Genomic DNA, 27,158 nt, shown 5'->3' with positions numbered 1-27,158 from the left:
GCCAATTCTAATTTTCCCTAACTTCTTAATTTGTCGATTAAATTAAATTTGGCCCAAGCTTACCCCCAAGGGTTTATGGTCCATAAAATTGGTTCTACAAATTCCCCTTTTAAATTTTCCTAATACCCCAAATATAATGAGGGAAGTCTATTGATTAATTAATTAAATTAATCGAGTTAATGTATGGTGATTCCAATTTTGATAACCCCTTCCTTCTCAAATCCCTTTTTAAAATTTTACTATTTTAAAATTTCAAATCTCCTAAGGAGTAAATGGACGTATAATAATAATTCTATCATTAATTAACCCCATTTCATATATTAAAACCAGGTTTAAAACTCCAATCTAAATGGTCATAAAAAAAAATCCCATTATTGAATTGACCCCAAATATATATATATTAAAATCAATGTTTAAAAATCCCCATTTAAAATTCCTTATATATATATATATATATAAAATCACAGTATAAATTCTTGTATACTAACCCTCATTGTGAAATTAAAAATCAAATTTTAATACACCAATCTAAATCTCTTATATATATATATAAATATATATGTATATATATATAAATATATTCGTTTATATATATATATATATATATATATATATATATATATATATATATATATATATATATATATATATAATTCTTATAATGCTAACCCTAACCCGAAATTGGGTTAGGGTTGCATTTTTATATATAACACTTGTCTTATTTTATTTTTTTACCCTTTTATACCCTAACCCGAAATGGGTTAGGGTTTATTAAAACCCCTATATTTTATTGCTTATTTTGTTTGAGGCAGAGAGAGATCGCAGGTACGGAGGCGGAGGGTTCCATGTGGGAAGAAGGCGGTGGAGGAAGGGTTTTCCCGGGCGCCGCTGTGTATACACATAGTGGCGGCCGCGCCGCCCACTGTGTGCACACACAGTGGCGGACGGCATAGCCACCGCCCACTGTGTATACACACAGTGGCGGGCGCCGTTCACTGTGCGTAGCACAGTGGCGGGCGTCGTTCACTGTGCGTAGCACAGTGGTGGCCGCGACCGCCCACTGTGTTACACACAGTGCGGTGCCCTTCGGCGCCGCCCACTGTGTGTAGCACAGTGGGTCGGCCGTGGCCGTCCACTGTGTTACACACAGTGACCCGCGTGACTCCATTTCCTCATTTTTTTAAAAAAAGAAAACACATTTTATTATATTTCGTGGTTTTGGTAAAAATGTTATGAGATGTGATTTTTTTTGAATATATCGAATATATATATATATATATATATATATTTGTATATATATGTTTAAATACACATATATCCATTGTTATGATCAGATCATAACATAAATGTCTTTGTTGGTTTTGTTCTACAGACATCTACAGGGTATGTTTTTCAGATGCATATATATATATATATATATATATATATATATATATATATATATATATATACGAAGTTTATTCTGCAATTCTTTTGTATGTTTGAAACAGAGATGCACAAGTTCAAAATGCATCCTTTATTTTGTTGTTACAGGGGTATGCACATACAGGGAGCTTATACGTATATATATTCTATATCTATATAGGTATATATTTTCAATATATATACCTATATACATATAGAGATATATATGACTAAATGTTGAAGTAATAGGGTTAAAAACCCTTATATTGATCTGAGGTTTTTAACCATCTACATTCCGTTTTTAGTCTTCTAACAGCATTTAGAATAGATCTATTTATTTCTTTCTTTTATTTAAACTTTCTACAGCAATAAAGCAATACTGGTTCTCCTTTCTTTCTAATAGACATAAAATAACAGAATATAAAACTAAGCAAGTAAATAATAACCCTACTGCATTTCTTCTTTTTCTTTCTTTAATATTTGCAGTAAATAAAACTAGTAAATAGTGAATAAGAAATCCTAATGCATCTTTTTTTTTTCTGTTTTCTTTTCTTTAATATTGCAGTAAATAACATGTTACAAACCAGATTTAAATGTAGACTACAACAAACACAATAGTCATCAAATATAATAAAAGTCATATTTACATTGTTTTTCCAGAATGATAGTTACAATAACCCAAATATGAAAATGGGTAGATAGTCTAACAGTCCCCTTTTTTTCTCTAATCTTTTACACAGAAAATAATAATTACATTTATTTAAACAGAAACAGAATCATTTTAAGTCCTATATTTACATCTGCACTTTCTCTTCTTTTTTCTTTTTTTTGCATTAAAATAAAAATAAGAATTCTGAATAGAAGTTTGCAACACATCAATCTGCAACTCCTAATCCTTTTCCCAAGCCACCTGCAAGTAAATTTTAGGACTGTGACCATGGGATGCTCACCTCCCAGCCTAGGCTTACCAGAAGCCACCCCCGAGCTAGGAGAATCAAGACCTAGACGGGTTACAACCAAGCAATACAACATAGCAATAGGGCAAACACACAACACATACACTTTCCCATCCCAAGCTACACTATCACCACATTTGTGGAGATCAATCTATGGGTGGAAGTGGACCAAGTACCGTTGGGGAGACTGCAGCCAAAAATATAACACAAGCCACCTCATGGCAACACAAAATACTCAACAGAATTCATCCCAACCACCTTATGCCCCCCAAAGCCTCAAGGCCATTTCTCTCCCCTTATGACCCCCAAATGCATACACAAGGCTATGCAGCAAGGGTCACAAAGGACACCCTTGAGATCACTCTCCTTAAGGAGAGCCTCTCACCCAAGGCCGTCATGCTTCTTCCACCCCAAGATCATCCTACTCTCCCAAGAGTAGAAGATCTTGGACACTCCCAAAACAAGAACACAAAACAGAAAAACATAGAAATGAAACTACACATTATTTTCTTCAACAACAATTTACATACATACTTTCTTTACAAGCATTTCTTTCCTTCACAAAACAACATAACTAACATAAACAACAAAACCAAGAGGAGATTACAACCAACCTTATTCTGCCAATAGGTATGCTAAACTTAGTTGGAGATGAGCTGCCCAATCCACACAACTTTCTGCAATCCTTGGCCCCCAAATTCCTCTAATTCCTAAAACTGGTTTTCTCTTCTTTTTTTTTTTCCCAAGTTTTTCCAAAAATCTCCAAGAATGGAGAGTGGGTGATTAGCTCACTAAGCTTCCGTTCTTAGCCTAAGAAGGCCTCTCTCACTCCTTCCAACCTCTTGGATAGAGTGAGTGATCTCCCATTGGGTTGGTCTTCCCTAGGTCTTACACACTCCCTAACCTAGGTGCCTAGAGAAGGGAAATGGAATGGGGAAGAGGGATTACTATCTCCAAGAAGGTTCTCCTTCCAAGGATGGCACTCCTATAGATGGAATTCGTCCATCTTGGGAAAACCACTTTTTTGGGTGGTTAAACAAGTCCTAAGGGAAAGACACATGGCCAATTTTGGCCTTCACCCATAGGTCCCCCATGAGGCCCAATAGAAAAGCTCTAAAATTGACTCTAGGAGTTGATTTGACCTTCAGAAAGTCCACCTGAAGTTAACCTACGGGTCAACTCTGAGTTGACCTTCCTTGTGGCTCTCTAACCTAGATTTCTTGGTTCCTTCAAGGATAATTAAGGGGGTATATCTATTAACAAAAATAAAACTTTCAAAAAGGTGACATGACAATTGCCAACACAACATACTACATAGGTGTCAAGTGACACTACAAAATAATTCCACATCACAATAACCACATGGCAATTGTCCCTTAAACAATTTAATCAATCCAGTAAATACAAATTACACTCATGCAACATTTTACATTTACGAATAAAATACAGTACATACGGGGTGTTGTCTCTCCAAATAGACAACCCCTGGTTTTACTAACGCACATTGGCCTAGGCCTGATTCTCCCTAATATTTCCATGGTCACATGGATATTTTCCTGCACATCTCAATTTAAACATTAGTACTTCCCAAATAGCCTCATATAATATATAAAATCACATAATCAGAATACAATACATTCATTCTACAAAGACTTGACATTATGAAATATAATTTGTCACAATTCAAAGCAATTTCCTCATAATCCTCAAAATTTGATCCATCTACAATATATGCAAACATTTTCCAAACATTATATCAAATCCTGAAATTCAGATAATAACCTGCATCATCACAACATTACCCTAATCTAGAATCATATAATATTCTATAATCCACAAGGCATAGAAATGAAGCATCCACATATATCAATGTTACCAAAATCGCGGAATCATGAAAAGTTCTATATCCATAGTGTGTGCAAACTAGTATCCAAACTAGTTCCAAAATGAAAATAACTGAAGAGATAGGATGGGTTGGGGTAGGGCCTCACAAAATTTAAATAACACATAACACACATGCAGCATATACTGATACGAATAAAATACAACACAAACGGGGTGTTGTCTCTCCAAATAGACAAACCCTGGCTTTACGAACATACATAAGTCTAGGTTTGATTCTCCGTAATTTTCCATGGTCACATGGTAAATTTCCTGCGCATCTCAATTTACACATTAGTACTCCCAAATATTCATATAAAATATAATTCAATAATACAACAATGCACATCATTACTTGCATACAATTTTCATCTGCACAGATTGAATACATCTTTTTATAAGCAAATTCACATAAACAATTTTCATCCCAATTCACATAAACTAAGCATACATCATAGTTCTATATTCAAAGTAAAGTCCTACAAATTCAATAACGACATCTATCATTGCAATATCATTCTTTCTAATAATCATGTAGTGTTCTATCTCATAAAGCATGTAAGTAAAACATCAATTCATAGCAATGTTATCCAATATCCTGAAATCATAAAAGTTCTAAATCTCAAAATGCATCAAAACAAAGTATCCATAGTAGTCTAAAATATAAAATCCACTAAATGTCAAACTGAGTCGAGGTGAGGCCTCACATCACTTTTCTTCTTCCAGATCCTATTCATCTCAGCTCTAGTTTCTTCAACATCTACCTTCTTCTTTCCTTTTCGATCTTCATTGTGACTTACTGGTTGGTTCTTCTTTATTCTGCAAAACTTGGCAATGTGTCTTGATTAGTGACAATGATAGCAGACCATTCTAGATGCTTTCCAAGGTCCTGCATTACCTCTTCTAGTTATTCTTCTCTAGTTCATAGACACATGTCCATAGTTGTTGCAAATTGTGCAAGTCACATTGAATCTCTTTTCCATCTCATAAGGACTAGACCGGTTAACATGGGGTCTTTTCCAATTAGTGTTCCTCTGGTCAGTGATATTCCTTATCCAGTCACCCATAGGTCTTGGATTCATGTGAGTTACAAGATTGTTTTCTCCATATCCTCATGCAACTGATCTATGCCCATACATGTTGCATGTATAACAATAACCTTCAAATCTTCTAGGTATATACCTAGTATTAGGTCTATAACCAATTTTACCATGAGATCTGCTTCTACAAACATTAGTAGTATGTTCTGGTTTATGACAGTTGAAGCAAATAGGTTTGTAAGATTTCTTACCAGTAGGCTTCTGAGCCTTAGGAGCAGTTTTACCTTTATGCATGTCGCTCTTGGTACCAAAAGACTCACCCTTCTCAGATGTATGACCTTCATCCTTTGAGATTGGATCTATTCATCTAGCATAGTAGAACTCTTGTTGAATTTTTCAAGCTTCTCATTGGCTTCCATAAGCTCTTTAGTAAGATCTTCATTCCTTTTCATCAGGGTCTCTCTAAGAGACATTTCCAATTCAAGATCTGACTGTAATGGTTCTTTTTCTTCTTTCTCCTCATGCCAGTGTTCATGCAAAGTTTCCTTCTCCTTCTTGATCTTAGAGATCTAATGATCTTTCTCTTTGATCTAGTCTTTAGTTGTCCTCCTAGCTTCAAGTTCCTGACTCATGCGAATTGTAAGGGCTTGAAGTTCTCTCCTTAGGTTAAGTTTCTCACCATTTAGTTTCTCCACTTCTTCAAAAAGTGCATCAATGTTTGCCTCATCTAAAGAGTTGTTGTTAGAGATCTCTAATAATTGTTCAGTTAGTTCTTTCCTTTTTTCTTGTGAATCCTTGAATCTGGCTCTCAGGGTTTCTAGCTCATCCCTAGTTTCATCAAGTTCTCTAGCCATCTCTCTATAATTCATATCCCCCATAATGGCTTTATGGTTTCCTTCCAAGTGGTTAAGTCTTAAGGAAGTTAGGCTTTGATACCAATTGATAAACTTATAAAGCACTGAGAGGGGGGTGAATTAGTGATAGAAAAAACAATAACACTTTAATTATAGACTGGTAAAAACACTTAACCAATTTACCAATGACTTTGCATATAATCCAAAGTGTTATAAAAGCATTCACTATAAGAAAAAAATTCACCATAACACAAATATTTATATGTGGAAAACCCATCTTGTCAAAACCATGGTGAGATGGAACTCAGAAGTTAACTATTTGGAGAATAGGTAATTGACTGGTTAAGGTGTACAAATGCTCTGTTAGGAGCAGATCTTGTTAAAGATCTCAAGCCCTATTAGAAACAATACCTGGTTAAAGGTAACCTCAGTGGAGGATTTAGATCGAAGTTAATGAATCACCTTGTTAGAGGATTTCTACAATGAATCTTGTTAGAGCTTACACAGTTAGGGGATTTAACTGCTACAGTTGTTAGAGAACAACAGTGGTAATGATATAAGAATAACACATTCTGCTTGTTTAGATCCTTTTCTGCTCACATATTACTGTATCACCAACATACTCTGCAACACATTCAACAAATCACATCTACTTCAACTCATAATATCACTCATATATTGTATATCAAATAACTCATCACAATGTCTTTTTATAGACATTAGATTTCATGTCGGCTCCTAAACCTTGACACAATTTCCTGGGTTCAGTGAATCTAGACAATCTTCCTTAACATGACACAAATCACCACCATAGTGTTGGTTGATGGTAACACATCACAACTGGTGATAACTCATCACACAAATTAGGAAACTGGTTGGAGCACCAATACTAGTTGAGTTTTGACCACATCAAACTCACAGACCGATTCACTTCAAATCATACTGAGTGATTGTCTCCATGCACCTCCTTGTCTCTCTCTGTTGCATCTCAAAACTATTAACAATAGAAATGACCAAAAATGATTGTCTTAACTGCATATACTGATTTAGACATCTTCATACCGGTTGAAATTACTCTATACATACAATATCGGTTAACAATACAATAACTCAATAGTAGTACCAGTTTAACCTTAACTAAGATGACTATGACAATCAAAACATATGTGTGCCATCAATGACAACACATAAAGTCATCAAATACAAAAATTATCATCATGCCAACATAAAAATTGGTTCAAGTTCATCAAGTTCATCAAGTTCATCTGCAACTGTTTTCCAAAGAGAAATCCCTAGGCTTGATGGAACAAATTACAGGATATGGAAGATTCAGATGGAGACTCATCTGAGATGTCTTAGCAAGGAGATTTGGGAGATCACTGAGAATGGCTATACACCTCATAATTTGACATCTAGAATTCCTCCTCTGGTAGGCTTGGATAAGGACATTGAAAATGATTCTAGAGCTAGAGAAGCCCTTTTGTGTGTACTTTCTGATCAGCAAATTATGGGACAAACCAACAAATAAACTACGAAGGCTATATGGGACAAATTGGAGACTCTAATCAAGGTGACCCTACTATTAAAATTGCTAAACTTGATGGTTATCGGTTGAGGTATGAGAACCTAAAGATGGAAGAAGATGAAAGGATTACTGCTTTCATGGAGAGAGTTAATGATATTGTTATGGGAATTCAATGTTATGGTGGATCTCTAATCGAAGATGAAATAGTTTCTAAAGTAATGAGATATTCGCCACTAGCTTATAAGATGAAGGCTACTGCAATTAATGATCTAAGAAATATGGAAAACACCTCTGTTAAAAGGGATACCTTGGTTGGGAGGTTATTTGCTTTTGAGCTTGAAGAATTTGGACCTTCTGGAGCTGTTAAATCTAAACTTGCTTTTCATGCATCTACATCATCTATCGGCAACGGTGATTGGAAAGATTTATATGCGAAGGAACTAGAGGATATGAAGAAAGAAGATGAAGAGTTTGAGAAACTTGAAGCCTTATGTGAGGCCCTACCCTAACTCAGTTTGACATTTTCAGTTATTTGCATATTGAGACTATTATGGATGCTTTATTTTATGTTTTATGGACTTAGAACTTATATGATTCCATGATTTGGATCACATTGACATATGTTGATGCTTTATTTTATGCATGATGATTATGAAACTATATATATGTTGCTAGAATAGAATTATTTTGAAATGGTGAATATCATTATTGGAATTGCAGGACTTCTTTTTGATGATAGAAAAATGATGCTTATTTATGAATGGTTCAATTTTGGAAAATTATGTTAATTGCTTATGTGAAATCGAATTTGAACGAATGAGATATTGAATTATTGTTGCCAAATGTATGAGTGTTTGATGTGCAATGAAATCCATGTATTTGATTATGTATAATTGTGATTATTTGGAGTTACTAATGTGTTAATTGAGATGCACAGGAAAATTATCCATGTGACCATGGAATTTATATGGAGAACCAAACCTAGACCAATGTGCGTTTGTTAAGCCGGGAGTTGTCTATTTGGAGAGACAACACCCCATTTGTAATGTATTTTGTTTGTGAAGTGTATGATGCTTGAGTGTTAAAATTAATTTATATGTATATGTGTAATCCTACAAGAGACAAATTCCATGTGTGATTTTTATATTGTATTTTTATTGTGTCACTTGACACATGTGCTGATTAGTGTCATTGATTTTGACTTGTCTCTTGGAGGGAGTTTTGTTTCTACCAAAGCCATTCAAAAACATGAGTGTGGTCCCAAATTTGCCTTGGGTAGGGAGTCTTGGGAGTGGTCAACTCAGGTTTGACCCGTAGGTAAACTTCAGTTGGGTTTCTAAAGGGTTAAATGGACTCCTAGGGTCAGTTTTAAGGCTTTTCCAAAGGTCCAAAGGGTATACCTATGGGTTAGGGGTATTTTGAAACATGTGACTTCTCCCATGTGACTGTTTAGTCACCTCAAAAAGTGGTGTTTCCAAGGTGAACGAAAATTCAACTTAGAAAGTCCCTCCTAGGATAGACAACCTTCCCTTTTGATGTCAAACTCTCTTCCCCATTTTCTCTCACCTTTTCCCTTTCCAGTTTTAGTAATGTGTAAGAGTTTGGGAAGAGAAACCAATGGGAACTCTCACCTCACCCAAGGGGTTGGGAAGTGTGTGAGAGGCCTTCTTAGGCAAGAATTGGAGACTTAGTGAGTAATCACCCACTCTCCATTTTTGGAGATTATGCTTTGTTTTTGAAAATTAGTAGGAGAATAGAACTTTTGGTGGAATTTGGAGAAAGGTTTGTGTGGAATTGGGTAGCTCATCCCCAACTAATTTTAGCATACCTATTGGTAGAATAAGGTTGGTTTTTTTTTATCTCCTCTTGTTATGTTGTTTATGTTAGTTTATGTTGTTTTGTTGAAGGAAAGAGATGCTTGTAAAGAAAGTGTTTTATGAAGTTTTTTGTTGAAGTAAAGAATGTGTAGTTTCATTTCCATGTGTTTTGTTTTGTGTTCTTGTTGTTTTTGGGAGTGTCCAAGATCTCCTACTCTTGGGAGGGTAGGAAGATCTTGGGGTGGAAGGAGTATGACAGCCTTGGGTGAGAGGCTCTTCTTATGGAGAGTGATCTCAAGGGTGTCCTTTGTGACCCTTGTTGCATAGCCTTGTGTATGCATTTGGGGGTCATAAGGGGAGTAAATATGGCCTTGAGCCTTTTGAGGGGCATAAGGATTGTGGAAGTATTTTGTTGCATTTGTATTGCCATGAGGTGGCTTGTGTTGTATTTGGCTTGCAATCTCCCCATTGGTACTTAGTCCACTTCCACCCATGGAAGAATCATCACGAATGTGGTGAAAGTGTACCTTGGGATGGGAAATTTGTATGTTGAGTGTCTTCCTATGTTTGTTGTGGAGTTTGCTTGTTTGTAACCCGTCTAGTGCTTGGTTCTCCAAGCTCGGGGGTGGCTTTTAGTAAGCCTAGGCTGGGAGGTGAGCTCTCCATGGTCAAGATGTGTTTTTATTGCAGGTTGCATGGGATGGGAAAAGAAAGATTAAAGAGCCATGTTGCTGTCTTATGTTGAAGAAAAGTGATAAAAAAAAAAGAAGAAGGGAATAGAATCAATGTTGTAGTTTGTATATAAAAAAAAGGGAAATGTGAGCTTTTGTCGTATTTACTTTCAAGTGAAGAAGTGTAGTATTACATTCATGCTACCATAAAAAGAAAAACATTGTTGGGTTTTCATCCCATTTGTATCCATAATTATTTGGTATCTACTTTGCTAATGAAATACATAATGTCTTCCCTATTTTAGTTAGTTTGCAAATGAAAGAAGCAATGTATTAGATTTTATGTGAATTTTCATGTTTTACAAAAAGAAAGAAAAATAAATGCATTTCTATGAATTCTGCAAGTAGATGGAATTTATTGCTACATGTGCTTTATGATATTATGCTGCTGTAAATTTAATTAAAAACAGTCATTTATTTTCCTCATTTATTGCAGAAAATGAAACTGGTTATAGTAATTTATTCTTTTAAAAAAAAAACATATTAGGAAAACCTTCAAAGCATTTTGTGGTTATACAAAACAATATTAAACTCACAAGAGTCTATATGAGTATAGGTTTTAAAAAAAAAGATCAAATAGCAAAATACATACACACACACACACATATATATATATATATATATATGTAAATACTTATTTAAACATTTTATTCCTCTATCTAGTATTCTGATATTCGGTTATTAAATAAAAAAAAAAAGAGAGACAGTGATGTAAATTTCTAAGTTAATAAACAAAATAAAAAAAAAAGAAAACTGATATTATGCTAAGTCTTTCAATATATATATATATATATATATATATATATTCTTTTTTATGAGAAATCTGCCCAGTTTCAGAAATAAAACTATATGTATTTTTTTTTACCAAAATATATATATACATATAAATATATATATATATATATATATATATATAAATGTAAATAAAAGAAAAACCATGATATAAATTTTTGCATGTTATAACCTTATTTTAAAACAAAATTAAAACATTTTTTTTAAAGAAAAAAAATAATATGCAGTAGAAACGGCGGGGGCGCAGCCTTGGGCGGCGGCGCCCGCAGCCTGCAGTGCCGCAGACTGTGGGCGGCGCCGTCCACAGACTGTGGAACCCGCAGCCTGCGGGCGGCAACGTCCGCAGCCTGCGGGAGCCGCAACCTGCGGGCGACGCCGTCCGCAGCCCACGGAGCCCCGCAGAGTCTCCTCCCCACGCTGCGGTGTAAACACAAAACTCCGCTTCGCCGTTTCGCTCCGCCCTTTCCCCTCCTCCGCTCGGCCCTCCCTTCGCCCATCCGCCACGGAAAGATAGCCAAAAAAAAGGGGGTCTGGTTCTCGGGTTCGGCCCTGCGCGTGCCGCCTCCCTTGGCCGCCATTCCTTCACCTACACACACACTCACAAGGAAAAAAAGAAAAAGATTTCACTCACACACACACAGCACAAGAAAGGAAGGGAAAACAAAAAAATAGATGATAACAAATTTGCCCTAACCCTAGTTTCGGGTTAGGGCAAACACATACATAGAATTTTAAAATAAGCATGTGTGTGTGGTGGGGAGGGAAATTTTTAAAAGGGATAATTTAAATGATAGAGTAAATGCCCAGACTCCCCCTTTTGAATATATTCATTAACTTATAGATAAAATATATAAGTAAGTAAATAAAGATATAAAAATAAAGGTGGGATAATTTTAATATTAAATTGGGATTTGATTTGTTGGTTGTAAAAATAAGTTTTTTTTTTTTTAAAACATTGGGCAAATGTAGGAGAAATTTTATAAGAAGATTTAAATACTTGGTGGATTAAACTCAAAAAAAAAGGGGTATAAGCGTAATGATATTGTAGGGGCAAAAGGGCCATTTAAGCGTAAATTATATCGTATTTTAAATTCATGGGGATTTTATTTTAATAAGGTGGTTTAACAACTAGAACAATTAAATTTAGACCCTAGGTGGCTAAGAACAATAAGATAAATTTGGGATCATGTAAATTTGAGATTTTCGTTAGGGTTGAGATTTTAATTATTTACTAACGAAGATTAGTGATAACCCTTTTGGGAGAGATATTAGCTCATTGAAGACTTAGTTAACTTTATCCCTAATTGAATTTAATTGCCTGAATCACACGAATGTAGTTAAGACCAAACTAAGTTGTATTATTTTAATTAAGTAAGTCGTTAATTAGTTAAGTATTTAAAAAAAAAAAAAATTCCGTTTGTGCCCAAAAGTTGGGCATGACACCTTATTTGCTAGAAGAGTACCTAAAGGACCGACATGAAGTAAGTATGAAGGAAAATCACCTTTTAAATGTTTTGCATGTAATAAGATAGGTCATTTTGCATCTATATGTCTTGAAAGGAATTCAAGATTTGAAGAATAGATAGAAGATATTTTAGGCCTAACCATGATTATCAGAACAAGCATAAGTACAAGAGAAACAAAGACAAATCATGTTACTATGCGGATGAGGAAGGTGTGACTAATTCTGATGATGAACCAACACAAGATTCAACTAGTGGATTCAACAATGTTAAGGAATGGGTATTTTTGGCTATCAAGGAAGATGATCTGGTACCTAAAGAGAAGTCCCTTTTTGCTAAAATTGAAGACAAGGATGAATGGGTAATTGACAGTGGATGTTCACATCATATGACTGGATATAAAAGAAGTTCTTATTTATGCAAGAATTTGATGGTGGTCTGGTTAGATTTGGAGATGACAAAGCATGCACAATAAAGGGAAGAGGAACAATATCATTGGAAGGTAATCATAACACTGATAATGTTTATTATGTTGAAGGTTTAAGGAATAATCTTTTGAGTATAGGCTAGTTGGTGGATAAGGGATTTCAGTTATAGTTCAAGGATGGAAATTGCAAGATTATCAACAAATCTGGATTGGAGATTGCAACCAGTACACAAACTAAAGGTAATATCTTTTATTTGAACTCCGGTGAGAAGACATGTTTGATTGCACAAATTGATGAGAGTTAGCTATGGAAAAAGAGGTTTTATCATGTGAATTTTAATTGCATTGTGAAGATCAGTTCTATTAATGCAGTTAGAGATATACCTAAGATTGTAAAGTCCTATAATTCAGTATGTGAGGAATGTCAAATGGGAAAGCAAGTCAAAACTTATTTTAAGAGTATAAAAGACAAATCTAATGATGTTCTTGATCTTACTCATATTGATTTGTGTGGTCCTGCTAGAATCAAAAATTTTCACGGTGATAGATATTTCGTGCTAATCATTGATGACTATTCAAGAATGATGCGGGTTACTTTTCTAAGGGAGAAGTCTGAAGCATTTGAAAAGTTTAAAATATTTAAAGCTAAAGTTGAGACAGAGATAAGATTGAAGATTAAATGTTTAAGGTTAGATCAGGGTGGAGAATTCACATCTAGTGAATTTAATAGCTATTATGAGAAGAATGGGATAAGGAGATAATTGTCTACACCCTAGACACCTTAGTAGAATGTAGTTGTGGAAAGGAAGAACAAAACTATCTTGGATGCATCTAGAACTATGATGATGCAAGATAATCTGCCTCGTGTCTATTCGAGAGAAGTTGTAATCACGGTGGTATACACATTCAACAGAGTTCATATCAAAGGAGATACCAGTAAGACACCTTATGAGTTATGGTTTGGTTATACACCAATAGTTAAGTATTATATAATCTTTGGCAGTAAATGCTATATCAAAAGAGATGATTCCATTTGAAAGTTTGATCCTAGATGTGATGAAGGAATATTTATTGGTTATTCTAATGAAATAAAAACATATAGATGTTATAACAAAAGATTGTAGAGAATTATGGAGAGCACTAATGTCAAGGTGGATGACCAAGACATAAGTCAAATCAGAACTTATGAGAGAGAACCGGTAGTGAAAATAATCATAACTAAACTTGTAGCACCTACTCCATAATAGAATGTTGAGCCAATTACTCCGATAATATCAAAAAATTCAACAGTAACTGAAGATCAGGACATAGGAACAGAAAATCAAAAGACTCCTAGATATGTAAGGTTGAATCATTTAGAAGTTTAGATCATTGGAGACAAAAACAAAGGAGTGTTGAGAAGAAGAAGGTTGGTAGTTGATGAGGCATGTTTAATTTCTCAAGTTGAACCGGCATTAGTAATTGAAGCTTGTAAAGATGAATGTTGGATGAAAGCTATGTAAGAAGAATTAGATCGGATAGAAAAGAATAACACATGGACTTTAGTTCCCCGGCCTAAAAATAAGAATGTTATTGGAACTAAATAGGTTTTAAGGAATAAATTTAATGAAGCTGGACAAGTTGTGAGGAATAAAGCTAGATTGGTTTGTAAAGGATATTCTTAGAAGGAAGGAATTGATTATGGTAAACCTGTGCACCGGTAGCTAGGATTGAAGTTGTGATATTATTTCTTGCTTATGTTGCCCATAAGAACTACAAGGTTTATCAAATGGATGTCAAGTGTGCATTTCTAAATGAAGATTTGGAAGAGGAAGTTTATATCAAACAACCTGATGGATTTTCACTTTTAGATGACAAAAACATGGTTTGTAGGATAAAGAAATCTTTATATGGATTGAAACAAGCCCCTAGAGCTTGGTATGCAAGACTGGATAAATATCTTTTGAAGCTTGAATTCACTAAAGGTAATACTAACAATAATTTCTATTATAAGATCAGTGATGATGACATATTGATTATTGAAGTCTTTGTTGATGATATCATTCTTGGAGGTGAAGATTAGTTGTGTATGGAATTATCTAAAAATATGAAGAATGAATCTGAGATGTCTATGATTGGGGAGATGATATTTTTCTTAGGTTTTTAGATTACTCGGACTGATAAAGGTATTTTCATCTATCAAACTAAGTATGCTAGAGAGTTGTTAAAGAAATTTGGTGTGGAAAATTGTAAACCGATTGGTACTCTAATGGTTACTAGTGAGAAATTGATAAAGATAGATGCATCTGCACTGGTAAATCCTACAAGGTACAAGTCTATGATTGGAGGTTTGTTATATCTGAATCAAATTAGACTAGATATAATAAATGCAATTTGTATTGTATCAAGATATCATAGTGATCCTAGAGAAAATCATGAGAGTGCGGTGAAAAGGATTTTCAGGTATTTGCAAGGAAAGACTGAATATGGTGTTGGCATTGTGTTTTCATTGATGTCAACTAGTATGGGATGGAAACTGATACGGGAGATGTATGTGCAATATTGTCATTGATAAATACCAGAAATGGTGCCATTGATGTCATCTAGCTTAGCAGGTAACTAGTAAGGAATAGTGTGTCATCTAACATTATGGCCATTGGAGTCACTGGTACACAAGTGTTGGCTTGTGCTGAAGACATAAGGACTACAGACCGATAAGTGACATGTTGGTAGTGCATAGTTGTCACCAACAAGAGAGAAATATGTTGGGCTGTTGATTGTGATGAAGAGGGGGAATGTTACAAAAATTCACATCAACACTAGAGGTGAAGTATGTGCAGGCCACCAGTATGTTGTGTGGATGTGAAACAACAGGACTCCCACCAGACAAAGATTTAGTCACCAAATGAAGAAGATGATTGATAGTGAATGTGCCCAACCGGATCACATGTGCCTGTTTGAAGATATGATGCTCAAAAAGGGAAGCCACATTGGTGCATTTCAAGATACAAATGACAAGGATCCACTCCCACCGATAAGTGGATTTTACCTCCTATTATGCATGGAATGCATCATAGTTCTTGGAGATAAGATAAAAGAGTTAAAGGCAAGTGTTTGAAGGCTCACATTAGATCAACTGGTGAAACACTAAGTTGTCTTAGGTGCATGAGATCTGAGATATGCAGAAGATCAACTGGATAGACAATGATGAGTTGCCAGTACAGAGATTGAAGGATATGTTTGTCACTTTGACAAACCAATTGGTAGGAGAACTGACCTATTGAATGAAGAAGGCAAGGTTGAGCAGTTGCAGACAGATGGAGTGTATTGAAGATTGATGACATGATGTCATCAAGGTTTTTATTGGTAAGTATGTCTACTTGTAATTCTGACAAGGTGCAAACATGAAAGGCTCCCATTTGTTGAAGATGTGCATAAGGTAAGTTAGTGATGCAGAGGGTTTGGTGTTAATGAGCAATTTCCTTGGATTCTTTTGTGGGTTAGTACTTGGCACCATCCAATGGTCCAATACCTCCAACCTACCAAAGGTTCTTAAGCTTGTCCTTGATCCTTCCCAATGATCAATTTACTCAGGACAACTTGATTTCACAAGGAGACTCCCACTTCTATGTACTCAACCCCTAAACCAAGACACCTCACAAACCCAAGCCCCTTGCCAAAATGACCTTTTGATCAAATGGTGGAATATGTCATCTATGGGTGTTTGAACATGTTTGGAAAGGTATTTTCATTGACTTTGACCTCTTTGGGCTATGTTTACAATCCTTTTGTTCCTTTTGTTCTTAGTGACCTAGGAAATAGGGCTACAAGCAATTAGGCCTCTATTTGGGCTTTTTCCTATTTATCTACCAATCTCTTCGAACAACCCCCTAAAAAAATTGGATATTCAGGTACCCTTTTAGACCCTCTAAAGGATTTCAAACTTCTTCATCTAGGTTTTGAGTGCAAGTGTTCAAACCTTACTATACCTATTTTAGCCTAGTTAGCCGGTATAGCGGTTTTAGGTCTCAAAACCTTCACTAGTCAAATGGGAATGAAGTTAGGGATTTTGGAGAGGGTTTTCACATGTCCAAGGGTCCCATCCATGCAGTTTTTGACCATCTCTTTGCCCATTTCTCCAAGGATACAATCAATCAAATGTTGCATAGACTTGCCACATGGGTAATGTCAAGTCTAGGGCATCACTCTAAAAGTGCAAGGTGAGATCTTATGCTTCCCAAACCAAAAAAATCATCTATTTTACAAGGTAATCCAACATTCCCCAGGTTTTCATACCATTCCCATTGAGGAATGTTCAATGGTAACTCCTTTTACATTCAAACCCTAATTTTTGGGGTTTCTACCAGGAAGCAAGGAAGAAAATTCAATTACTCCTCAACCACAGAGTTTTGAGACTTCAAACCTACATTAAATGAAAGGTGATTCTCTGCTACAACTGATTCAAGACATTATCCATTCCATAAATCTGTACAAATCCATACCAAAGCCAATAACACAAGAAAATGCAATTAAAATGACAGTTTCAGAATTGTAGGAAGCATAAATTTCATTCAAAGTCTCAATCTAACCTTTGGGAATCATTCCTTAGGCTTAAATAAGGCCAAGGAATCCTTCCAACCACCTCCCAATGTACAAGTGCAACCAACTAGCCGTTGGGCAACCACAACTCAAATATTTGCAAAATTGCCTATGATAACATAGCAACTTTTGACAAATTATTACATCACACACTTGCCTTCATACCAAAGATTACAAAGTGGAAAAACAACATCTCTAGGACCCCTAGACACCAAAAGCATAAATAAAATGCCCATACAAGGATTTTTGACCAGGTACACACCTTGGAGCCTTATTGCTTATTATATAACATTGGTAGCATTGGACCTACCACATCCATTTAGGACCTACACAAGAAACCTTCAAGGCAACACATTATGTTGCATTCAAACATATTTTGAAAAGATTCTAGCACACCTTTGAGTGCCCTACACTATACTCCCCTGGACAAGAAAACTCAAGTCCCTTGAGTTTCCAACCAGGTGACTGAGGTGCCATGCTTTATGATATCACTTTCAGACATCCAAGTAGCTTCAGACTCAGGGAGGTCCTTCCACTTGACCAAGTAGTCCTTGTATACCCCTCTTCTAGTTTATTTGATCACTTTGGAATCAAGGATACACTCCAACTCCAAAGGTTTTATTGGTGGCAAATCCTTCACCCATTCTACATCCTCTTCCACAAGAGATGAACTAGGTGCTGCATCAGTTAAAGGGCCCTTGAAGGCTATCAAATCACATGTATTAAAAATGGGAGAGATCCCCAAATTTGGTTGAAGTTCAACCTCATAAGCATTGTTACCAAATTTATGAACCACCCAGAGAGGTCCTATCTTTTGAATGAGAAGCTTAGAGGGTTGGCCCTTTGGAAACCTTTACTTCCTTAGGTAGGCCATTACCAAATCTCCTACCTAAAATTGAATGTCCCTTCTCTTAACATCTACTCTGAATTTGTATTTTTTTGCATTTTCATGAAGTGAAGTCTTGACTTGATCATGGATCTTCTTCATAGTGATGGAAAATTCCTCTCCCTGAGCACTCCTTCTTTCCATACCTCCAAGGTCTCTAAGTTCAAGTACCTCTCTAGGATGTAAGCCATACACAACCTCAAATGGACTTCTCCCTATACTTTTATTAACTGAATCATTATATGCATATTCAACTTGTCCAATCACCAAATCCCAACTTTGTCCATGTTGCTTGGTAAGACATCTAAGAATATTTCCAAGAGATTTATTAACCACCTTAGTTTGGCCATTAGTATGAGGATGATATGCTAAAGAAAATGACAGATTGGTACCCAGTTTGTTCAAGAGAGTCCTCCAAAAATGACCCATAAACTTGGAGTCTCTATTAGTGACAATATTGAGAGGTAGACCATGTATTCTTACAACTTATTTGAAGAATAGACCTGCAATATGAGATGCATCATTTGTGCATTTGCATGTCACAAGATGAGCCATCTTGCTGAACCTATCAACAATTATAAAAACACTATCAAACCCCATAGAATTTTTGGGCAAACCAAGTACAAAATCCATACTAAGGCTTTCCCAAGGCCTAGTAGGAACCGGTAAAGGTTGATACAACCCAACATTAGTAGAAAATCCTTTTTCCCTTTGACAAATGGGACAATGCTCCACAAATATTCTAACCTCTGCTTGCATCTTAGGCCAAAAGTAAAACCTTGACACCTTCTCTAAAGTTTTATCCAAACCAAAATGACCACCAAGGCTACCATTGTGATTTTCCCTAATGATATTCTCCCTCATAGAGCATTGAGGAATGATGAATACTAAGAGAGGGGGGTGAATTAGTATACCAAAAAATACTGAACTCAAACACTTAAACAATTTAGCAGTTAACTGGTATAACAGATTTACTAACAAACTGGTTAAGACAAATACAAACCAAACAACAAATAAAGCATTCACCCACAAGAGCACAATCACCATAACAAAAGTGATTTTGATGTGGAAACCCAAATGGGAAAAACCATGGTGAGATGAAACTCACAAGTAAATATCTACAAAATATTAACCAGATCGATTAAGGTCATACAATGTTCTTCACCAGAACAGATCCTGTTAGGAATCTAGATCTTTGTTAGGAGATAAGTCCTGTTAAAGAATACCTTGTGAGAGGATTTTAGATCCACAATTGTGAACCACCTTGTTAGAGGATTTACAAAGGCTTTGCCAGGCCTACCCGGTTAAGGGTTTAAGACTTGTCGAAGATGTGAGTAATTAACAAGTCAGTGATCTAGATACTAGCACAGTATGCTTAGTTAGATCCTTGATAGCTCATTGTTAATGCATTTCAGCATTACATTAGTCTTCAGTATCTCCACACTCTATTTCTTCACATAGAACTAATCTTCTCTTTTGTAATCGCACATACAAAAAAAACTTCATATACTTCTAAAAACCCTAACAACTACTAGAAACCTAGACATGATGTCCTTATAAAGGAATCTAATTTCATGTCGGTCCAATAGGATTACATTGCAAGTTCCTAGGTTCAATGCATTTGGACACATTTGGTAACATGGCATAAAATCACCACCAAAGTGTCGATGGATGATAACTCATCACAGAAATATCGGTTGGTAACTCATCATAGAGTAATACCAATTCATACATTTAACCGATTACCGGTTCACATATTTTACCAATTACCAGTTTGTCAAAATGAAGATTGGGAAAAATTATAACAACCTCTTTGTTCCTTCGTACCACTTTGGGATCCTCGAACCGCTTGAGGTCTTCATACCACTTTGGGTCTTCATACCACTTGAGATCGGTAAACACTTTCTACAAAACACCGATAGTCTAAAGACTATAATATACATAATACCGGTTGGAAAAAATACCGGTTGAGCATAACTCATACATACAAAAAGTGATCTCAAAGCAAGTGTGTGTCCATCAATGACAATCACAACATCATCATCAAAAATGCCAACAATCTCCCCCTTTGGCATTGATGGCAACACTTTGGAAAATTTTGACATCTAAGTGTTTTACAACAAAAAAAAATGCCATAATCAAAATTACTCCCCCTAAGCATATACACTATCCCTTTTGTAGAAAATACAATGTATACTACTCCCTTAAAGAGATAACATGAAAGTATACATTCATCAAAATTTTAAAATACAAAATACTACTCCCCCTTTGCCAACAATGACAAAGTACTGCAGAATAACCCATGTTTCTCATTATCATTAATATAATAAATGTTTATGACAGTAATGAGTGAAACTTATCAAAAACCGATTTAAAATCCTGCATAAAAGTCTTCATGGATAAAGACCATGATTCAAGTAATGAGGTAGCCACCTCACTTTTTGTTTGCATCTAGGATACCTATTCTTTCATGGCATAAATTATGCTCATCTCTTGAGTGACCGTTAAGGCATCTAGATTGAGATAGCATTTCTAAAGTATTTGTAGTCTGGGTAGTAGAACCAGTTGAAATTCCTGCAAATCTCTCATCCGGTTGCAAATCTCTACTTCAATTCTCGCAGATTGGAGCTGAAACCGGTGAACAGTTTACCCATATGTAGTGAAGGAATCATAGGGCGCCTTAAAGGTGCTTATAAATGCATGCAAATTAGATTGCAGTTTTTCCTTCTATGCAAGCACATCATCACAAAATAGATGGGGTTGGATTATCTTACTGAGTAGCAGTTTTCCCTCATCCATAGCATCTCTTATGTCCTTCTATTCTTTCTGAAGTTTAGATCAGAGCTCATTCAGTTTCTTCACCAAGGCAGTGTTTAGTGCCTTTTGATGCTTCTTCTATGAATTAGCTTCAACAACCTCTTCCAAGCATTGTACTTGGTCCTCCACAATTGTACATAGAAGTTTTAGTTGGGCCAGAGAGGAATCGGTACTAGGGAGGTTAGTACTGGGAATCAAACTGGTAAGAGTTTCAACTGCACTTTGAATAACATCTTGCTGCTTTTTTCTCCTTAATGCTTCCAGTCACTCTTGTGCAAGCTTAATGCTTTGGAGCAGCTCCGATTCATTTTTAGATTGGAGGTTAATAGGACTGGTGATGTCAACTAGTTTGGCTTGACCACTGGTTGCCTTTGGGGTCTCCACTTGTGTGCTCTTTGTTGCTTCCTTCTTCTCTTTGGCTCTTTGCTTTTCCTCTTCTACCTTCATTTTCTCCTCTGCTTCTTTCTTTCTCTTCTCTTCTCCCTTCTTTCTATCTTCTTCTTTCTACTTCTCTTCTTGTTTCTTCTTCTCCTCTTCTTGTTTCCTCTTCTCCTCTTCCTGTTTCTTCTTCTCTTCTTCATGTTTCTTCTTCTCTTCTTCTTGTTTCTTCTTTTCCTCTTCCTATTTCTTCTTCTCTTCCTCCTATTTCTTCCACTCCTCTTCTTTCCTCTTCTCTTCATCTTTCTTTTTCTTTTCCTCTTTCTCTGCTTGCTCGTTGTCAGCCTTTTCTTTGTCCTATTTTTCCTTGTCCACTCTCTCTTTATCATCCTTTTCCTTTGCTGCATCTAGAGTGACATCTTCACCATCCAAAGCATCAATGTCAATAGTATCCATCTGTTCAATAACCAGTTCTCCTTCACTATCATATACCTCATCCGGTTTTCCGGTTTCTGGTTCTTGTTCAGCCTTCTTGTTGGCTTCAGACACTTGGTGCAACCTTAGAGCGGCTTTGGCATGGGAGTGTGTATCTTTCACCACTTCATAAACTTTTCCTTCCAGTAACAAGAGTCTTCTTCTTCTCATGAAGAAGAGGCCTTTGTACTTATCCATGATTTCATAAGGCTCAGAATTTGACACATCAGGAAAATACCGTGCAAAGGTTTCTTCTCTTATTTCCTATTCTTTTTCAATGGCAATGCACCATTTGTTATCTAAAGAATTGCATAAAAAATCTGGTGTCATGGATCTAATTTCTGATGGCGACCGATCATTAATACATAGATATTGAATAACTTCCTATTCAACTTCCTCCTTTTCATTATCATTAAAATCATCAAAATGATCTATTAAATCACTTAGCACTTTTCTTCTAACATTCTTGATAGTCCTTTGACAATGTGACAATGGTTTGTAAGAGGAAATGTCTATATTTACCGGTGTTGATGATGTTGGTTCATTGCTGGTTGTCTTTGCCTTCTTCCTTGTTTGCCTAGTCTTTTTAGGCTGCACTTCAGGTTCTGTATCCTCAGAATCTGGTGAGTTTCTCTTAATCTTCCGCTTTCTTTCAAAAACCTTGGCAGGTTAAACTTATGATTTCTTCTTGGCCGGTGACCGCTTGGTCACTTTAGGACTTGCAGAGGTAACCGGTGCCGATACGGATGGCACTACCTTTCCCTTCTTCACTGAAGGTTCTTCAACTGGTGTTACCCTTTCTAAGTAGGTTTCAGTTCTCTTCTTCTTTGGATCAAGAGGCAAGGCAAGTAGGGTAGAGGCATACCCATCTAGCATGTCATACATCACCTCATATCCCATGGGTTCAAATTTTTCCTTTCTGGGCTTCACTGCCTCCATTATGCACTCATCTACTCTGATGATAAAGTAGATGTCATCTTCATACTTCTTAACAATATCGTTAGATATTCTCATCCGCTGGCTTATCTTCCGCTTGAATTCGTCAAAATATTTATTCAAGACTTCAGGATACCTGGTTCCCACTGCTTGAAGACTTTCTCTAATTTGTTTGGTAACTGGTTGGTCAGTAGACCATTGAATATCACCGACTCTCAAAAAATAGCCTTGAAAGTAGAAAAACAGACCTACCAAGAGTTGTCCAAATTTAAATCTTAAGGCATTGTCTTGTTTGATAGACTTCAGGTTTACCAGAAGTTGCCTTTGCACATAGGTGCATAGATCAAATGAGGCATCTTCCATGATCATTCTATAGGCAGCATTCACCACAGCTACAGAGACAAAGTTTATTCTGCTAGCATAGAACATCTGGTATCCGATCACCATGGAAGCATACTTGACCAAATCATCCTTTATGGTGTCGATGGTCATTCCCCGTTGGTCGCTCACAGAACCGGTGAGCTTAGTCATTTCAGTCTTGATGACTTTTCTTAGGGCTGGCACCTCACTAGTTTTGCAAAAACTGGTGACAACATGAATGGCTTCAGGTGTAATATCATGTGTTTTTTTGAGATACATTTTGTCACCATGCACTCTACTCAAAATAATTCAGATGTGATCTTCCATAAATTCTTTGAGAAAGTACACCGTATTGTGAAGTTTCTTCCTCTCCAGGATGCTGTATTCTGGTTTGATCTTTTTGTCATCCCCGCAGAACAAACCTAGCTGGGAATGGATCACTAGCGATCCTAGGTCTTCCAATTTGCAATCAATGTACCCTAAAATATCATCTTCCACTATGACTCCAGTGGGTATTTGGGATAGGGTGTTGTATTTCATCTTCTATTGGATAAAATCTGCTAAATAAATAGGTGCACTAGGACTGGAGTGCGATGCAGAAACCATGATTAACTGATAAACAATAATTTCGATAAATACCTTCAAAATTTTGAAATTTAGGGTTTTTCAATATAGTGCACACTTCACCACTTCATTTGTTTGAATACCACTTAGTGTTCTTCACTGATAGGTTGCAAGTACCTTAGAATTCTTTTGCAAGATTACAATTCACTCTGAATCACAAGTCAAATCGCTTTTGGTCACTCTGCACTTGAAAATTTCTTCGCTCACAAATTGATAAATGAAAATGACTTGAAAATCCCTTTTAAACAAATTCTTCACCTACCATAATAAATGCTCTACCATTAGGGCATAAACCCTAATTTTGCCTTTTACCATTTCTGGTCTTTTGTTGATTGACAGGTAACACATACTGATTAAGGTCTTTTACCAGTGTAAACTAGGGGTTCGAAACATTTCACCGATTTGTTCCCCCTAAGCTTTTCCAAAGCTTAGTTTGTCGGTTTAGTGACTTCCACACTAGGTGCAGAAACCGGTTCTTCTTGTGACACTTCTTCAGGTTTCTTCTTCCATGTTGTCTTCATATCCACTTGAATAGTTTCAACATCAATCTTTCCTTCTAGAGTGATCGGTATATCATCTGATATGTTCTTTCCCATCCTATAGATTCTAGCTGTGTGACCCGATTTGTTGCAGTGATAGCATACCATTCCAGGTGCTCTCCATGGTCCATTTTTCATTCTACCATTCTTCCTCCTACATGTTGCAACAATGTGACCACTACCATGACAGATCATATAGGTTGCTCTCCAACTGGTTGACACTTGATAGCCACCACCACCTAACTGATGGTCATAGGCATTATACCGGTTTGGATTCCAGTTCACAGAGGATTCAGGAAAAACTCCTTGACTCCTTTGAGGATATCTTCCAGTGTTGTGTATAACAAACCTACATTCAAATGCTCTATGCCCAAACTTGTTGCATGCATAACAGTTACCATTGAATCTATTAGATCTAGGCTTATTGTTTAGAAAGTAAGGAAAATTATTGTAAGCCTTATTTCTACATACATTAGCACTATGTCCTTCCTTGAGACAATTAAAGCAAACAGGTTTAAACTTTTGCTTACCTTTATCCTTTGGTGTCGATTTCTTCTTTGATGCTCCACCTTTTGTTCTAGAGGTCTCACCTTCCTCATAACCATAAAAACCAATTCCATTGGTATTCTTTATCAGTTTTGTTGATTCAAGATTTTGTTCTAGCTTAACAGTACTCTTATTGAATTTGGCAAGTATTTCCTTTGACTCGATGAGTTCCTTGGAAATAGCAGCATTGGATTCCTTCAAGGTTGCATTCTCTTTCCACTTTAATCTCTTGGAGATGAGTGGTAAGTGCACTAATTTCTTGCTTTAGCTTGGAGATCTCATGATCTTTGTCTTTTACCAGGTCTTCAGCTTTACTCCAGTTCTCAAGCTCTTGACACATTTTGATAGTTAGTCCTTCTTGTTCCCTTCTCAGATTGGCATTAGACTCATTCAGTTTTTCAACTTCTTCAACTAGGGCTTCCATGTCTACTTCATCAGAAGAACTATTTTCAGTAAGCTCCATCAGTTTCTCAACATGCTTTCTTCTCTTTGCTAGAGAGGCTTTATATTTGACTTTAAGTTCATCAAAGGCTTTCTCAGTTTGATTGAGATGATGAGTAAGCTCCCTCACAGTGTATTCCCCATATCTCCTTTCAAGTGATTAAACTTATAGAAAGGTTGGCTCTGATACCAATTGATGAATACTAAGAGGGGGGGTGGGTGAATTAGTATACCAATAAATACTGAACTCAAACACTTCAACAATTTAACAGTTAACTAGTATAACAGATTTACTAACAAACCGGTTAAGACAAATGCAAACCAAACAACAAATAAAGCATTCACCTACAAGAGCACAATCACCATAACACAAGTGATTTTGACGTGGAAACCCAAATGGGAAAAACCACGGTGAGATGAAACTCACAAGTAACTATCTGCATAATAGTAACTAGATCGGTTAAGGTCAGACTAGTTAAGGTCATACAATGTTCTTCACCAGAACAAATCCTGTTAGGAATCTAGATCTCTGTTAGGAGATAAGTCCTGTTAAAGACTACCTTGTGAGAGGATTTTAGATCCACAGTTTTGAACCACCTTGTTAGAGGATTTACAAATTGTTTTCCATGCCTACCCAGTTAAGGGTTTCAGACTTGTCGAAGATGTGAGTAATCAACAAGTGAGTGATCTAGATACTAGCACAGTATGCTTGGTTAGATCCTTGATAGCTCATTGTTAATGCATTTCAGCATTACATCAGTCTTCAGTATCTCCACACTCTATTTCTTCACACAGACCTAATCTTCTCTTCTATAATCACACATACAAAAAAAACTTCATATACTTCTAAAAACCCTACAACTACTAAAACCCTAGACATGATGTCCTTATAAAGGAATCTGATTTCATGTTGGTCCAATAGGATTACATTGCAAGTTCCTAGGTTCAGTGCATTTGGACACATTTGGTAACATGACACAAAATCACCGCCAAAGTGTCGATGGATGATAACTCATCATAGAAATACTAGTTGGTAACTCATCACAAAGTAATACCGGTTCATACATTTAACCGATTACCGGTTCACACATTTTACCAATTATCGGTTTGTCAAAATGAAGATTGGGAAAAATGATAACAACCGCTTTGTTCCTTCATACCACTTTGGGATCCTCGAATCGCTTGAGGTCTTCATATCTCTTTGGGTCTTCATACCGCTTGAGATCGGTAAACACTTTCTGCAAAACACCGATAGTCTAAAGACTATAATACATAATACCGGGTGGAACAAATACCGGTTGAGAATAACTCATACATACAAAAAGTGATCTCAAAGCAAGTGTTTATCCATCAATGACAATCACAACATCATCATCAAAAATGCCAACAAGGAATACATAGTTGATGCCCCTTAAAGAGAAATCCATCCTGCAACATGAAATCAGGGAACTCAACATGAAAGGAATCAGAAAACTTATTACATATAGCATAAGCATCCTTAAAATCATTATCCTCCTTATACACGAGTTTAAGAGAATCAACACCAACACTTTGACATTGGATTTCTTGGATAGTGAGTACTCTCCTACTCAAGGCATCTGCAACCTTATTAGACACACCCTTCTTATGTTTGATAGTAAAAATGTAAAGTTGGATTTGTTTAACCCACTTGATATGCCTTCGATTCAA

The sequence above is a fragment of the Cryptomeria japonica genome, chromosome 3, assembly GCF_030272615.1.
Source record: "Cryptomeria japonica chromosome 3, Sugi_1.0, whole genome shotgun sequence".
In the NCBI taxonomy this organism is placed as follows: domain Eukaryota; kingdom Viridiplantae; phylum Streptophyta; class Pinopsida; order Cupressales; family Cupressaceae; genus Cryptomeria; species Cryptomeria japonica.
Note: the sequence above shows the minus strand (reverse complement) of the source record.